The sequence below is a fragment of the Oncorhynchus kisutch genome, linkage group LG6 (genome assembly GCF_002021735.2).
Source record: "Oncorhynchus kisutch isolate 150728-3 linkage group LG6, Okis_V2, whole genome shotgun sequence".
NCBI classification, from domain to species: Eukaryota; Metazoa; Chordata; class Actinopteri; order Salmoniformes; family Salmonidae; genus Oncorhynchus; species Oncorhynchus kisutch.
In genome coordinates, this window is record NC_034179.2 from 82611344 (window position 1) to 82626448 (window position 15105).

General features: G+C 46.7%; 1 pseudogene; it reads right to left on the minus strand.

Moving 5' to 3' along the window:
- Positions 1 to 14187, minus strand: part of LOC116374493 (neurexophilin-1-like) — a 22065-nt pseudogene extending 7878 nt beyond the window's left edge.
- Positions 14188 to 15105: the final 918 nt, after the last annotated feature.

The following is a 15105-nucleotide window of genomic DNA, read 5'->3' on the forward strand; positions in this document are numbered from 1 at the left end:
AGTCAACACTACACATCCCTGGTCTGTTAACCTGGGCTGGGCCACAGTGAACACTACACACCCCTGGTCTGTTAACCTGGGCTGGGCCACAGTGAACACTACACACCCCTGGTCTGTTAACCTGGGCTGGGCCACAGTGAACACTACACACCCCTGGTCTGGGTACCTGGGCTGGGCCACAGTGAACACTACACACCCCTGGTCTGTTTACCTGGGCTGGGCCACAGTCAACACTACACACCCCTGGTCTGTTTACCTGGGCTGGGCCACAGTCAACACTACACACCCCTGGTCTGGGTACCTGGGCTGGGCCACAGTGAACACTACACACCCCTGGTCTGTTTACCTGGGCTGAGCCACAGTCAACACTACACACCCCTGGGCTGGGCAGTCAACACTACACACCCCTGGTCTGTTTACCTGGGCTGGGCCACAGTGAACACTACACACCCCTGGTCTGTTTACCTGGGCTGGGTCACAGTCAACACTACACATCCCTGGTCTGTTTACCTGGGCTGTGCCACAGTCAACACTACACATCCCTGGTCTGTTAACCTGGGCTGGGCCACAGTGAACACTACACACCCCTGGTCTGTTTACCTGGGCTGGGCAGTCAACACTACACACCCCTGGTCTGTTAACCTGGGCTGGGCCACAGTGAACACTACACACCCCTGGTCTGTTTACCTGGGCTGGGTCACAGTGAACACTACACACCCCTGGTCTGTTTACCTGGGCTGGGTCACAGTGAACACTACACACCCCTGGTCTGTTAACCTGGGCTGGGCCACAGTGAACACTACACACCCCTGGTCTGTTAACCTGGGCTGGGCCACAGTGAACACTACACACCCCTGGTCTGTTAACCTGGGCTGGGCCACAGTGAACACTACACACCCCTGGTCTGTTAACCTGGGCTGGGCCACAGTGAACACTACACCCCCCTGGTCTGGGTACCTGGGCTGGGCCACAGTGAACACTACACACCCCTGGTCTGTTAACCTGGGCTGGGCCACAGTGAACACTACACCCCCCTGGTCTGTTTACCTGGGCTGAGCCACAGTGAACACTACACACCCCTGGTCTGTTAACCTGGGCTGGGCCACAGTGAACACTACACCCCCCTGGTCTGGGTACCTGGGCTGGGCCACAGTGAACACTACACACCCCTGGTCTGGGTACCTGGGCTGGGCCACAGTGAACACTACACACCCCTGGTCTGTTAACCTGGGCTGGGCCACTGAACACTACACACCCCTGGTCTGTTTACCTGGGCTGGGCCACAGTCAACACTACACACCCCTGGTCTGTTTACCTGGGCTGGGCCACAGTCAACACTACACACCCCTGGTCTGTTTACCTGGGCTGGGCCACAGTGAACACTACACACCCCTGGTCTGTTTACCTGGGCTGGGCCACAGTGAACACTACACACCCCTGGTCTGTTTACCTGGGCTGGGCCACAGTGAACACTACACACCCCTGGTCTGTTTACCTGGGCTGGGTCACAGTGAACACTACACACCCCTGGTCTGGGTACCTGGGCTGGGTCACAGTCAACACTACACACCCCTGGTCTGGGTACCTGGGCTGGGCCACAGTGAACACTACACACCCCTGGTCTGGGTACCTGGGCTGGGCCACAGTGAACACTACACACCCCTGGTCTGGGTACCTGGGCTGGGCCACAGTGAACACTACACACCCCTGGTCTGTTTACCTGGGCTGGGCCACAGTCAACACTACACACCCCTGGTCTGTTTACCTGGGCTGGGCCACAGTCAACACTACACACCCCTGGTCTGTTTACCTGGGCTGGGCCACAGTCAACACTACACACCCCTGGTCTGGGTACCTGGGCTGGGCCACAGTGAACACTACACACCCCTGGTCTGTTAACCTGGGCTGAGCCACAGTCAACACTACACACCCCTGGTCTGTTTACCTGGGCTGGGCCACAGTCAACACTACACACCCCTGGTCTGTTTACCTGGGCTGGGCCACAGTGAACACTACACACCCCTGGTCTGTTTACCTGGGCTGGGCAGTCAACACTACACACCCCTGGTCTGTTAACCTGGGCTGGGCCACAGTGAACACTACACACCCCTGGTCTGTTTACCTGGGCTGGGTCACAGTGAACACTACACACCCCTGGTCTGTTTACCTGGGCTGGGCCACAGTGAACACTACACACCCCTGGTCTGTTTACCTGGGCTGGGCCACAGTGAACACTGTCTCCCATGTTTCCCACAGAGAGCTGACCCTCATTCAGACACAAACACATCAGCCTGACAAGGAACCCTGTTGGCTAAAATGTGATATTATTTGACATTTCTGATAGCCTCCCTGAGAATCCCTCATTGGCTTCATTAATAATGAATAAAAAACATGGAGCAGAAGATATTGATTTGAATCTATTCAGAAGCCTTCTCTTGCCCGAGAGTGCGTGCCAGGTGCAGTGACTGTGATTGCAAATACACTGTTCCCACTTATCCCTGAATGATGTGCCACTTTGGGTTTGACTCCTCTCCCTTCATGGGACGGTGTCTGCCAGTCTCCCTAGGTGGCACTGCAGAGTCTCAGTGGTGGCCATCACAGTGCCCTCCAGGGTTGTGTGGAATGTGCCACTGTATGAATCTTTATGACACTCTGTCTCTTGTGTTTTACATTAAGCTCATTTCCCAGACACACAGTGATTCAGTGACTCAGACAGGCAGTGCCGGCAAGGAGAAGAGCTGAACAACAAACACGTTGTCCCCTCTATAATACAATCTCACTGAGCCATAACTTGCATGAGATGTGTTCGTTTAAGGAGCTGAATATGTAAACAGAGCATTCGGGGTGAGACAGGACGTGTGTGTTAGAGGTTAGGGAAGAGATAGTGCTGCTGTAGAACAAACGATTGAAGTGCACAGCGTCAGTGTGGGAGACACGTTAGAACAGGCTTCATGGATGATTACTGGGGTAATAAAACAATGAGGATGAGATCCCCCTCGCTTTAGAGCAGATGGTTAACGGTTTGAAGGAGCGCTTGTGTAGAGTGAGTCACCGTGCTGAAGGTTATACACTGGCCTGCTTATGTTGACGGATGTCTGAAGTGAAAGATGGAAACACATGCTATGAGGCTGAATAGTGCTGTATAAGACTGACATAGCATGGCACAGCAGTTTGAAGAAGATGAATAGACCTGTTTAACAGCAGCTGAGTTGTAATCCGAGGAACAATGTTGGTGTTAGGTTTCAAAGTACTTATGAAGCTTCATAAAGAGTGCTTATCAGCCGATCTGAGCTACACAAAGCTGAAATGAGGGCGAAGGTGCAATCATCGAGTCTGGGGTTGTTGGCGGGGGGTGATTTTGTCGTCTGTCTGTCATGTGTGAGTCAGTGAAATGTTTGGAGGGAATGTGGGGGGTCTGTAGGCTCCATCACTGTGGTAATTGTGACGCATTAAGCGTTAGTGAGTACAGGCCTGGGGCCTCTCTCGCGGCAGGGGGTAGAGGAACGGGAGAGGATGAGAGGGAGGAAATGATCAACAAGAGCCCACCAGCTCCACAGGAAATGTTCAGACTATTAAAGTGACAGTTACACCATTTTACCCTCCCGTTCCCCTGGTGTCACGGCACACAGTTGCTAAAAGCCAGAACAGAGATTATGGAGAAAGTTAGCTCAAATCTCTGTTCTGTCACAGTGCTCAGGTGGTGATGAGAGGCCATGGTGTCAACTAGAGAAATACTGCTACTGAAAATAGAGAGTTTTACCTATTCAGATGTGTCTTCTCATCAATATCCACATGTATAGAGACGGTGTATATGGTATTCGATCATATAGAGACACACAGCAGGTGTTATTGCAGCACATCCTTCTCCTGGGCAGCAGATGGCTTCAATAAGCTCTCAATTTTCCTCTGGCTGATGAGTTGAAATCTTCATCTCTAATATGACATACATTTTTAATTACAGGCTCAAGCGCCTGCTCATATTTCCAGAGTGTTCATCGACGCTTTGTGGGGTTTTTCCCTCCCACCAAACTCCAGACCTAATGCGTTCACTGTAGGAATATTCTCCTTCTGTTACATGATTAAAATCGGAGAGCGGCTGTGCCCTTATAACTAATTATTCCACTGGCTAGCGTGGACGGGAGGGCCGGGGGAGGGAAAGGTAATTTCACAAGAAACAAGGCGTTTGACTCTTAATTAATAATTTATGTCAGCTTCAAGGGGATCACCGGAGCTTAGCTCTGCGCTGGGTGGATGAACTCACTAAATTCAGCTCTATGCTGGGTGGATGAACTCACTAAATTCAGCTCTATGCTGGGTGGATGAACTCACTACATTCAGCTCTGCGCTGGGTGGATGAACTCACTACATTCAGCTCTATGCTGGGTGGATGAACTCACTAAATTCAGCTCTGCGCTGGGTGGATGAACTCACTAAATTCAGCTCTGCGCTGGGTGGATGAACTCACTAAATTCAGCTCTGCGCTGGGTGGATGAATTCACTGCATTCAGCTCTATGCTGTGTGGATGAACTCACTACATTCAGCTCTATGCTGGGTGGATGAACTCACTGCATTCAGCTCTATGCTGGGTGGATGAACTCACTACATTCAGCTCTATGCTGGGTGGATGAACTCACTACATTCAGCCACTTTCTCTCTGTTTTGAGCTCCTTACTCATTTTGGACAAGTTCAGTTCTACCATCCCACTGGACCTGCAGCTTCATTTAGTATGCTGAAGGAGAGACCTTGCTCTGAATTGGCTATCAAATTTGTACATTATAAGATATCGACAAGGCGGCTGAGTGGAGTGCGGTGCTGGAGCAGAATAGAGCAGGAGGAGAGCGAGAGCAGGGGTTGATGGGATAGAACTGATTAACGCAGAGTTCTACTACTGTATATGCCCACCTGTCTGAAAGGACCTGAGAGGGGACTGGACTCTCTCTCTCTCCCTCTACCTCCCTCTCTCTATCTCTCCCTCTCTCCCTCTAACTCTCTCTAACACACTCTCTCTGTGGTGATGCACTGTGGAATACTGGGCTTAACTTTCATTTGAGGTCACATCAGTGGACATAGTTAGTATTAACTGTCTTTTCTGTCTGGTTATAGTACAAACATCAACAGTGTGTGGACATCTCCATCGACATTGTCACGGCTCCAACCGACATCATTCATCTCCTTTAAGCTACAGTACAAACTCAGTCTGTTCTAGAACAGTAAACAGAAAACCCATCCAGAGCAGAGCACTACCCTTGGAGACATATAGTACTCTAGTCCTTCAGATCACTTCAACATCTCGGGACTATACCCTGGATATACCCAGCTGGTTGTTGGAGTGGGTAGATACTTGTGTGTCTTTTCTCCCTCCCTACTGTAACCAAACAGCCCGTCACAGACTGGTGAGGTCAGCAGAAGCCCCATCACCCCCTGATGATGTCACCAGGAGCGCCCGTCACAGCCTGGTGAGGTTAGCATGGGACCCATAGCCCACTGCATCATCAGGAGGACATCACTAGTGGTCTCTTTGTAGTAGCAGATGGTGACAGATGTCCCCTCTTCTAATAAACCTGCTTCTATTTCCAGTAAAAAGGAGTTCCACCACCGTCCGCTCTCTAAAGCTGTTTGTTCTTGAGAACTTTTTATTTACATAAATAAAAGTATATTCAGCACAAATAGGAAGCTCTCGAGTGGCTAGCATTCTCAGAGGAATAAAATAGTGTGACGCTTCCTTCCTAATAATCAAAGGGGAAATGATTTCTAATTCTATAGCTCCGCATTGACACTATTGGTTGACAGCAGAGCTGTTGTGAAGGAAGTTGTCAAGGAAGTGAGTTTGTGTTTATACAGGACCTCCCGCCCCAACCTACTGTCAACCAATCATGTCAATGTGGAGCTATACAAAGCCATCCGCATTGTTCAAATATTTGAGAGCACGAATGTTTGCTCTGACTTGTGCAGACGTCACAGCAGACGTCGGATTGACCATGCAGAGCCTTTTACAACCTTTGTATAGCATTGTTGTGTGGTTCAAACAATTCCTGCCAGACACATACTGTAACATATTCTCTAGCCCAATTCATCCAAGGCCCTTTTTTTCTATGTACACCAGTGTTTCAGAGGAGAATGCCACAACTGGTTGGGCAGGAGAAAGGCGCATCTCTAGGGTCATCCATGCCACACAATGGAGCCGGAGGGGATGGCTGCTGTTTCACGGGCTCCTAACCATTTGTGCTATTTTGTGTGTTTTTTCACGTTGCTTATAACCTATTTTTGCACATAATGTTTCTGCTACCATCTCTTATGACCGAAAAGAGCTTCTGGATATCAGAACAGCGATTACTCACCTCGAACTGGACGAAGATTTTTTTCTTTAATGAGTCTGACGCGAAGGATATACTGCTGCTCCCGGACCAGGCCCAAATCCCCGTCATTCGCATGAAGAGGAGACAGAGATACAGTGGCAGCAGATCCGGGTGCCTTGTGAAAATTTGTTGGCGAGTGGGTAACCCGGCTCTACCATCCGTCCTATTGGCCAACGTGCAATCACTGGAGAATTAACTGGATGAGCTCTGTTCGAGACTATCCTACCAACGGGACATTAAAAACTCTAATATCTTATGTTTCACCGAGTTGGCTGAACAACGACATGGATAATATAGAGTTGGCTGAGCCCTCACTAACCCGGACAATGCTAGACCAATTGTGCGTAGCCCCACGGACCTCCTGGTCGCGGCCGGTTATGACAGAGCCTGGGCGCGAACCCAGAGTCTCTGGTGGCCCTTAACCACCCGGGAGGCCCCCCAAACTGCATTGTTGGTTAAGAGCTTTTAAGTAAGAATTTCACGGTAAGATGAAGATCTGTAAAATTTGATTTGACAATTGCGCTTGTGCAGAAAAGTGTTTTCTGTCTGTGGACAGGCAGCTTTGTGCCTGTCTGATGTCACAGAGCACAATCTCCCTCTACCCATCATGCCTCTCTACTGCTGTATGTCAGTCAATCAGGCAGCAGGGGATGCTGAGGGCCTGGGGGGCTGAGGGCGGCCTGAGGGCCAGCACTGGGGTACTCGCTGGGTGGGCAGGAGAATGGTGCACCTCTAGGGTCGTCCATGCCATGCCTGTGCATAACTCAAGCTGTTTTATAACCCGAGCAGGAAGTGACAGCCTGTCCATAATAACACCACTGGACCTTTTCTCTGCCTCTTCTCTAAAGCTCCTCTCATTCACTGTAGTGTGTCTGTCTAGCTCTAGTCTGTTGGAGGAATTATTGAAGTACAATAAGAATCCATTGTCCACAGGGAGGTGTTTTAATGTCTGTAACCTCTTGTTACACCGTGACCCTTCCTGCTCTTGTCTTGGACCTGGTCCATCTTGTGAAAGACTTTTGATCTCAATGAAACCTGGATAGATAAAGGTTAGACAAAACAATCAACAGACAAAACGAGAGACAGAGATATGGCTATAGCTTATCTGTGTTTGTGAGGCCATAGTATAACTGTACTGTTTGTGACTGATTGACAATGTTTGAAGCTGTGATTGAACCTGGAGACAGCAAGACAGAGAGGCACTAGGACTATAATGCACAGCTTTGCATCGGCAGTCATCTAATGTGTTTGTTTTGATACAGCATTGCTGTATTGCACCATATTTGTGTGGCCATGTGCAGTATGTGTCTCTCTGTCTCAGTTTGGAATGGTTTGGATGTATTGTTGTTGTACAGGGGGAGCATGGCCGGTGTTGTCCTGCTTAGTGAGGGATGAATCTGGGTGGACAAGGTCACTGACTGTGAAGGGAGGGCTGGGTATCTAAGACAGATGACTCAAAGACTTTCTGACAAGACAAAAGAGGGGAAAAGAGCTGCATGTGGTTAAAATGACCTTCAGCCAATCTCTTAACCTTAAATAACACAACACGCTGTGGAAAGATGCTCTGTTTAATATCTTTCTTCAATATGAAGAGTTGGAAATACGAACACCTAAAATTGCACAGGCAACTAGATTACAGATATGTAATGATCCTATAGACTTCATAGTGGACAGGGGTAGAAAGGCTGGAGTGAAAACAGATCAGTGAGAACAGACCCTGATGCTCAACATATACATAAAGCTCATACAACACACAGCTGTATAAACATAGATCAGTCATGTAGCTGCAGATGCCCGGCCTATAACCAGAAAACATAGAGCTGTATAGATCAGAGTGCTGTCTGCAGCGTAACTTCATTGAGAGAAGCCCCAGGTAATACTTAAGACATCACACTGATGTTTCAGCACCATGGACAGGAAACACAACTATCACGGGAACAAAGAAGAAATGTTCAGCACCATGGAAAGGGAGCGCAACTAATGCTAAAACCCACGAAAGTCGAGAGCCACTTCAGATCCTTGGACAGCACCTCAGATCTCTTACTGGGCGAATATTCCACACAGCTCTGTTGGCCTATGGCTACTCTCTGTTGTTCCCATTCCATTTCCCCTTAAACTTAGAATTGTAAAACTATAGTTAATACACTGCAAATCCTGATCTTTGACAACTACTGTATGTATAGAGGGTGACAATCTGTGGAGTGTGGAGGACATGTGCAACTTCTCAAGGTCTCTGAGAACTTGAGGCTTCTAGCCTAGAGAAGACCTTGTTCAATACGTGCCTGCCTCTCCAAAACTGGGTAGAGTGTGAGTTCACTGAATGAGTGTGTGAGAGCAGAGCTCCTTCATCCCTGGTGATCCCTGCTGTTTGAAGGTTACAATGCAAATTTCAGACCAGTGCTCCATGGCAAATAACCCCTCACGCGTCCCTGTGGTGTGTGTGTGTGTGGTGTGTGTGTTCGTGCGTGCGTGAGTGAGAGAGAAAGCGAGATTGTGTAATATACAGTATTGTCTTAGTTTTACCAGTACAATTAACTTCTTATCACTTGCATACTACTGCACCGAAACCCTCATCCATGCCTTCATCACCTCCCGACTGGACTACTGCAGCCCTCTCCTCCCTGGTATCCTCACCAAATTCACCAACAGATTCCAGTTGGTCCAGAACCACACCAGAACGACTGAACACATCACATCAATCCTCATCAATCTACACTGTCTCCCTGTGCAATCCTGTACTGACTTTAAGACACTCCTTCACCTACAAAGTCCTCCAGAACCTGGCATTCACCTACCTCTCTGACCTTTTCCCAGTCTATGCCCCCTCTCGCTCCATCCGCTCCTCCACTGCTGGTCTCCTTGTCACCCCCCCATTCTGCCTCTCCACCATGGGTGCCCGGGCCTTCAGCTGCTCGGCACCCAGGCTCTGGAATGCACTACGCCCACACATACAACATGAAGCCACAGTCCTCTTATTCAAAAACCTCCTCAAAACACCCCTCTTCATAGGAAGCCTATAACCTGTAGTCTATGATTGACTCTGTCCCACACCCCTTCTCAGCATTCATGTGTGTCCCCTAAACCGAAACCCTTACCCTAAACCCTTCCCTTTGCCTATTCACTACCATACCCCCTAAACCCAAACCCTTACCCTAAACCCTTCCCTTTGCCTATTCCCAACTTTACCCCCTAAACCCAAACCCTTCCATTTGCCTATTCCCAACCCTACTCCCTAAACCCAAACCCTTACCCTAAACCCTCCCCTTCGCCTATTCCCAACCCTTACCCTAAACCCTCCCCTTTGCCTATTCCCAACCCTACCCCCTAAACCCAAACCCTTACCCTTCCCTTTGCCTATTCCCAACCCTACTCCCTAAACCCTCCCCTTTGCCTATTCCCAACCCTACCCCCTAAACCCAAACCCTTACCCTAAACCCTTCCCTTTGCCTATTCCCAACCCAAACCCAAACCCTTACCCTAAACCCTTCCCTTTGCCTATTCCCAACTCTACCCCCTAAACCCAAACCCTTACCCTAAACCCTCCCCTTTGCCTATTCCCAACCCTACCCCCTAAACCCTTCCCCTAAACCCTTACCCTAAACCCTCCCCTTTGCCTATTCCCAACCCTACCCCCTAAACCCAAACCCTTCCCTTTGCCTATTCCCAACCCTACCCCCTAAACCCAAACCCTTCACTTTGCCTATTCCCAACCCTACCCCCTAAACTCAAACCCTTACCCTAAACTTGGTTTATATCCTCTACCCAAGCCCCCCCTCCTCATTTTATGTGTCCTGTTTTGTCTGGTCCTTTGATTTATAATTGCACATGGATTGTTACACTTGATTTGATGTAGACGTACTGTTAATGGAAAATGTCCTTGAGTGTCCTGAAAGGCGTCCACCAAATAAAATGTATTATTATTATTACTACTACTCTTACTCCTCCATCTATTCTACGCTCTATCCATTTCAATCCCTCTCCTTCCCTCCGTCTTTCTCTCCCCCAACTCTTTCATTTCATTCTGTCTCTCTCCATACTCTCTGTTCTCGTTGTATGCTGTTCTACACATTTCTCTCCTTGTCTTTTTCTATCCTATCCACACTAGGCTGTCCCTCGCCCTGTATTTGACTGCTAACTCTCCCTTTCTGCACTCTCTTCCTTATTCATCCCTTTTGTAACCCCAGTCATTATGAGCATGGGCACAAGGCACACAGTGGATATGCTAGGAGCCAGACTCCCCTTACCTGTCTCTCGCTCGGTCTTTCTCTCTCGATCTGTGTGTGTGTGTGCGTGTGAACCTGGAGAAAGCCCCTGATATTGCCTGTCTTACTGTAAGGATCTAATGGTATTGCTATGAGACTAGTGCTGAGTTAATAGCCCTAATATAAACATTTAACCAACACATTAGTTGTAATAGGCTCTTGACTGTATAACACTGAATGCTCGAGCCATTTAGTCCATTAAAAACAAATGAATCCCATCTCTGAGCTGCATGTCATAGAATGAAACATTGCTAAACCCTCGCCAAAAACGTACTATAATTTCTCATTATTATTATTATTCATATCAACCAATGCTTGGCATAGTAATTAACATTTGAGACGCTAAATCCATCACATTATTGTTGCTTTCTTCATGTTGATAGAGTATTAATAACCTTATTTCCATCCAGACAGAGTGGGTTTATACACCCTAGAGACAAAGGCTACACACTGATATTGAGTGGGGCGGTACAATAGGGAAATCAGCTGAATTTGAATATAAATGCATGGTCTATCATTATTAATCCGAGCTCTATTGTGTAATAAGTTGTATAATTTATTAATTGCTCTATAATTTATCAATGTCATGCTGCTAATGAATTACCCAAGATTCCCTGCTGAGAGATGTGGTGCGCCACGGTTTTTAGATAGGCAACATGGTAGAATATTGATAGAAACTGCACTCCAATGAATTACATCATTAGTGCAAAGCTGCTGCATTTGAGAGTATGTGGCAAGCATGTGTGAACATACACCTTGAAGCGTAAACATGCTCTCCGGCTCCTAACAACTCTCTCTTAGATGGGAGGAAATGGAAGGGGAACATTCTTACGACCCAAATCCTTTGTAAGATGTGTTCAATCAATGAAGAAAAATACTTTTGAGACGGTGGTAGATTTGGCCTGATGATGACTTTTATTTTGAAGGATTCATAATCTCATTTTAATTTCACGTAGACTAAACAGTGGCCTATGTCTTTATTTAAAATAGCTTACCTACTTTATGACGCACTCTCAAACTTTTGTATCATTTCAGCCAGTAGTTTTGAAAGTGGTGCTCAAGAGCCATAAATTGTCCCTGTTTTTTGTGTACTACCTCATCAAATTGTGTACCATGTCATCCATTTCGTGTAATATGTTACATCAAAGACAGCACAGTACGTAGACAGAAACTGCTTCTCCAATAGAAATCCCTAATCACACTTATAGGCGATGTCATGGTGATGTTGGCTAGTGGGCTGAAACAAGTCACTGAGTCTAAGGGGAACTGCAATGTGCTGGCCGTCAAATCAAAGGCAGTGCTTCGATATAATGTTGGTTTTGAGGAAAATGAGAAGGTGTCAGTTTGTCACTTTCACGAGGTTGGAGTAATAATATGTTCAACTACTTGGCGTTGGGTCGAATCTAGGTTGTGCCTTTAGATTTCAAGAAAATGAACAACTAAGGAAACAAATGTCACTTCTCTCACTGACTTCTGAAACCCCAGCCTGCTCTGCTTGGTTTGTTTGGCAAGTGTTCCCAGGAAGTCTTGCGATATTGCACCTCTGGGTTTAGAAACTCTGTGGTTACATCCTTTAATATTTAAAAAAAAATGTTTTTGCAATTCGTATGATATGTTAAGAATCCAATTCTTACTATATTTTACGAATTTGTTGTGCTTAAAATCCTGGATTAGGCAACTACCCAGTGGGTAAAAACTGGTTTAATCAACTTGTTTCCACGCCATTTCTATCGAATAAATCAATGTGATAACATTGAATCAATGTGGAAAACTGATTGGATTTGAAAAAAAAAATCAACAAAAAGGGATTTCGTCTTTTTTCACCCAACTTTTAAACTAAATCCAATGACATGGTGACATGTTTTGTTGATTTCACCTTGACTTTACATTAGTTGCCAACTCAACGATAACTAGACGTTGAACTGACATCTGTGCCCAATGGGTAATAACTCTTTGAATAGTTTATTATTAGCCTACATTCACCTGTAGACTACAGTCTTTGTTCAGTCAGAAGCGCCCAAGGTTATTCAGTGTGTGTGCCTTTACAAAGCCACAAGGTCGGCCGCTCTGACACAAAGGTGTCACAACAGAACACAACACAACACATCAAAGAAGCAACCTTGCGACAACACTTGAATTTAGCCTCCGTCATTCAGTTTTTGTTCTTGATGCTACAATTTGCCTCTAAATTTGCCAAATTAGATTGTTAATCTATATATAGATATAAATGTAAAGCATGATGACGTAAATTTGTTTAGAAAATTAAAGTCTAGGCTAAAATTTTGCACACAGCATGGTCAATAAACATGCCCCATAAGGCACTTAGTTTCATCTTGATGTTAGTTATGTTTATCTCATTAAAATCGTTAAATTTACCAGGACTCTAAATCCTGTGGTAATTGCAGATCATTAATCATAACATCATTTTGATTTGAGTATACACCAGGTTGTGCACTAACGTCGATTTGTGTTGCCTGCAATAATCAGCTAGTGGTCAATATAAAATTCGAGAAATTCCATCTTTTTTTTTTTACTCAACCTTGCACAATGAAACATTAAAATATTGACCAGGCATTACCTGTATGGGGGGACACACGTTGCACTGTGTCTCATGCCAGGTAGCCTATTCGTCTCGCCTTTGTACCGTTATTAAGTTATCTTTCACATTTTTTTTAATAACAAATAGTAATGATCGGTCAAAGAGTCAGTCCTCTTTCGTTGTCCATCAATAAATAACTTCAGCAACGGATAGAATAGGCTTCAACCGAGGAACTCCAATATGGAGTTTCGAGGCACACTTAATGAACGGGACCGTTGTCCGTGGCGCAGCATGCTATCCATGACAACCGCTCACAGCTTACTCACTGACGCGGGTCTCTGCCCTGGGAGAGGGAACCTTGTCGGGTCCAGTAGCTCGTGCGACACCATATGCACAGTTAATTCCCTTCACTTTTCGCCAAACAAATGAGTGGCACATGTCTGAAGGAAGAGGTAGCCTATTAACGACGGGGGTGAATGGACATGGAACTATGGACACAGACACACATATGACTGGTGTAACTTTTTTTTTTTTACACTGCTGGGCACCTCCGCCCCTCTTGCTTACCAAGCACGCTGTTCCGTTAAGGAGAAGCAAGATAAAGCCGTGGTTGGAACGCATTTTTCTGCCGCGCGCAGTGCCTCAGATTCCCGCTTCAGCCCGAAGTCAGCTTTCCTTCACGAAGACGCTATTCCTTCCGCACTGTATTCCCCAAAGCTAAGATAGGGTCCCATGTCCAACGTAGGCTCAGCTGCTACACCTGGGCTCCTTCAACACGCACCTGTCCTTTTACTTTTCCCGGGTTTGAGTCCAATCACTAGAACATTGGAAATCCATGAGAATGTACCGCATTACCATCCACGAAAAATAGTGTATGCAATTCCTGCTCAACCTGCAGCCGTGTGAGTGAGAATGAAGTAGATGCTATCTGTTCGGCTGTATCAGTGTATATCCACCGCGGTGAAGCCTAGTTGATGAATGGAATCCTTGGCGTTGCTCATATCAGCGTGTGTGGACTGACAAGGAATCGTATACGGGCATTGACGTTTAAACAGTCTCTCTCTCTCTCTCTCTCTCTCTCCCTGCCCCTCATGCCTGTGCCCCCAACTATCTCTCTCTCATGCCCTCACACTATTTCTCATCAGCAGTCAAGCAGAACATAGTCAAACCCACTGTGGTTCTACTAAACTAATTGACTGGTTTGCACTTTTGCACACATTATGTCAGTGGAACCAAGCATGTCATTATGTATGATAATGATGGCTGCTGTTTGGAAACCCATTTAATGCATTTAGGGAATCAAGCTATTGATGCAAATGATTGGAATAAACTTTTCTATGACCTTCTGGAGACTAACAGACTGTCTCTGACCATTGTGGTTCACCTGCTGTGTGCAACAGGTGGTGATCATGACCATGTCACAGTCACATTTCAGTGTTAACCAATGCCAACACACATGGGGCATACATAACGTTTTCCTCAATGACATCTGAAGGACAGGAACTTCCCTTGTTGGTTAGGGCCGGTTCTGACTTTGTTATGTCAGTCCCGAAGCTGAATGGATCCCTTTTCATTCTGATGGACACATGAACGCTGTGAGCAGCTTGCTTGGCCCTGATGTAGTTTCCTGCAGGGTGTCTAGTCAATCTACAGCCTCGTTGAAGCTTATTGATGTACACAGTGAGCCTGGAGAGCACACGTGTGTCACCCGGTGCTGTGTGATTAATAAAAACATTTCCTATAACACAGTTCATTAGGAGCAGGTTAATGGGCCGGACTACTGGATATCTGAAGTGTCAGCATATACTGCTGCTGCTCACTGCTCGGCTCTACTTCCACTTCATTAGATAGAAACATAATGTCTGTCTGTCTGGTTCAGTCGATCCAGTTCAGTCTGTCTGTCTGTCTGTCTGGTTCAGTCAGTCTGGTTCAGTCTGTCAGTCTGT